At 38.8% G+C, this 3142-nt stretch overlaps 1 long non-coding RNA gene across 1 annotated transcript; it reads left to right on the forward strand.

The window, feature by feature from the left end:
- Nucleotides 1-947: 947 nt before the first annotated feature.
- On the forward strand, nt 948-2647 carry LOC114789034 (uncharacterized). The gene is made up of 4 exons (XR_003749606.1): nt 948-1095; nt 1190-1344; nt 1997-2089; nt 2615-2647. It is a non-coding gene; the product is annotated as an uncharacterized LOC114789034 (long non-coding RNA).
- The last annotated feature ends 495 nt before the right edge of the window (nt 2648-3142 follow it).

Genomic DNA, 3142 nt, shown 5'->3' on the forward strand with positions numbered 1-3142 from the left:
TAAGTAAAATAAAAAAAAAACACACAATTAATTCATGTATAAAATGAACTGACTGGGAATAGTAAATTGTATTATATATTTTCTCATAGAATTTAACTGTTTTAACTGTAAAAACTGTAAAAATATGGAGTAATTTAATCTAAAATCTTAGCACCTTCACCTCCGCGTGACTAACCGGAAAGAAGAAAATCCGCGATTTCGCCTGGCTAAATCACATGCCCGCGTTTTTTTGACTAGACATAGACGGTTGGGATTGTCACACGTGGATGCAAAGTTAGTGTGTAAGGTAAGTTATTGCCCTTTTTTTGTTATTTATGACAATTTTACATTTACCTAGGCCTGCGTTTTCCACTGCAGTCTATGAAGCACCCTCATACAGAAGTCAGTTTAAAACCAAAGAAATTTGTGCTAGTGAATTTGTTTAAGGGCGCTTTCACCCATTCGGACCAAAAGCCCTTAGTTCGGTTCGTTTTCGTTGGTGTGAAAGCATCAATCGCACTCGGGTACGCACTAAATCAAGTGGACCGAGACCTCCAGAAAGAGATGGTCTCGGTTCACTTGACTCCGTATCAAATGCCGAACTCTGGTGAGAACGCGTACCGAACCAAAACAGGACTAAACGCTATGAATCTCATTATCTGACGGCATTAAATCATTTGTAGACTTTAATTTATTTCGTTAGAACACGTAAAACATGATTCGTCGAGAAGGTGCAGTGTGTCACACACGTCTGGTCGGATGAATGTACAAGGGATTTAACGTGATAAACAATCACTGGGAGGATGACGGACCCGCTTTAATATTCGTCATGTAATTTTCTCATCAGACACAGGATCTACTTCCTGTATTTACTTTTGTTGTTCCCGCGGCAGACACGTCTGACCAATAAGCAGAGAGACAGTTCTCGCGTGATTTAAAGTGACGCATTTTGGTTCGCTCGGATTGTTCCCTGTGTGAAAGGAAAAGAACAACCATAAAGTGATAAAAGAAAAAATGGCAAAAACATTCTCCTATCGAAGGCTTGAGGTTGTCAGTGGTAGTCCAGCTGCTGAAGACTTCAAGGAGAGATGGCCAGCCTTATTTTGTGAAGCTGAGGTATGTAAATTTATTCCCTTTATTAAGCCCTCTTGTTTGGCCAGAAACAATCATTTAAAAGTATTATTTAAATATTGATCTCTTGTCATTTCAGATAAAAGAAGAATTTAGGAGATTAACTACAATTTCCCTGGAACAGAGCTTCATGAACAGGCTTGACACCTACACACCAAAAATGATTACCCTAATGAAGCTCAAGGGAGGTGTCGTGGCACCAAGCTTAGGCCGTACATGGACATACTGAGTCAGGTGTGTTTATGTTAAATTTAGCTTGTTCACTTTTTTCAGGAATGTGGTCTGTCTCTCACACACTACACACATATGCACATGCAGTATCAAACCTCACTCAATAGTCAGTTTTAATCACTTTTATCTATATAGTACTTTACACTGTACAGTGTATAGGTCAATTGTTGGGTCTTATCCAGACTTGATCAGCCTATCAGAAACCTTGGGGTAAACCTAAAGATAAGAAACCAAAACAGTTAAAGGCAACTATAAATGTTGGCACCAATCACCTTTAGATGTAACAAAGTACATGGGATGTTTCATTTTGTGGTTTCCATTACAGTCTGTTAAATTATTGCAGCATAAATGTTACTTCTATCTGTTTGAAAACTAAAGTCCTAGATTTAAACCTAGTGATCTGAATACCCAGACATTTATTTGCTACATACTGTGTAATATAGTGTAGTGTAAATATATTTAGCAGTTTAAACAGCAAAGAATGGTAACAAACAGCTTAACACGCTACAAAAGCAACCACCAGACAGACTCCATCTTTCCATACTTTTCTCTTGTGGTCTTCACTCAAATCACTGCTTGTATGGCATTGTATTATTTCTTGGTAGTTTGTTTTCTATGGATATTGGTTATGTATTGAAAATAATAATGTTTACAGAACCAAAACATTGAGATGAGGCGTGAAGGTGTTATCCGGAGCCTCATACTGTACCTTGGCGAGAAGGAAGAGGAACTGTTTGAAGATTGCCAGGTAAAGTGTTTTTTGTTCAATGTCATGTTAAAATGTTAAAATTGTATTACCATAACATACACCAGGGGTGGGGAACCTATGCTCCTGGAGGGTCTGTGTCCCGCTGAGGTTAAAATCCAACCATAATCAAATACACCTGATCCAGGTAATCAAAGTCTACTAGAAAATTCAAAGCATGTTTGTTGGAGCTGGTTGGGGACACTGACCCTCCAGGACCAGGGTTCCCCACCCCTGATGTAAAGGTTAACCTTAAAGCAGGGGTGTCCAAATTCTGTTCTGGAGGGCCACTGTCATGCAGAGTTTAGCTCCAACTGGCCTCAATGTACCACAGTCAAGTAGTATATTTATGGCTAAGGGTAACATTATTTGGCTGTAGTGGCTCTTATGTCATGTTCAACTAATGTTTAACTAAACCTGGCTCACTGTAAAATAGGCTTGACTCAGTTAAGCATAATCTATACTGTATTACTTCAGTTTACATTTTTCAGTTAAATCCAAGTAATTTATTTGGTCTAAATTGTGCAGGAGGACAACCACAGTGACACAACACTACACACCCTTTTTGGTTGTCCATGGAGCTGATGGAAAGGATCCAGTGGACGTATCCATTGTTCTTGAAGGAAAGGAGATCTTGCCGGGATGCCACAATGCTGCTAAAGCTTGTGCACTGCTTATGGGACTCATTTATGCCCTCAACCTCGCATACCCCAGAGCATTGCGTTACATTTTCGAGGTGTTTCAGAAACTTTTTCTAGAATTGGATGGAATTAAGCTGTCTCCAAAAGTACAAGCTTTAAAGTCGAAGTTGCTTTCTTAAAAGCTTTTGCCATTGCAAGTACTGCACATTTTTGGATGCCAGTATACTCCCCAACTAACTTTTAAATCTTCCAGGTTGTATTGGACCATTTGGACAGACAAAATGTTTTCTGGTCACTTGTGTAGATAATTAGAAGTTTTGCTTTTGAATTTAGTTTCACCATTGTGGGAAGACACTTGCCTATTAGAACTGTTTTGATGCCAACTAAGGCATCTGGTCTTTTTTTTTTTTTTTTT

This window comes from Denticeps clupeoides, chromosome 4 (genome assembly GCF_900700375.1).
Source record: "Denticeps clupeoides chromosome 4, fDenClu1.1, whole genome shotgun sequence".
Lineage (NCBI taxonomy): Eukaryota > Metazoa > Chordata > Actinopteri > Clupeiformes > Denticipitidae > Denticeps > Denticeps clupeoides.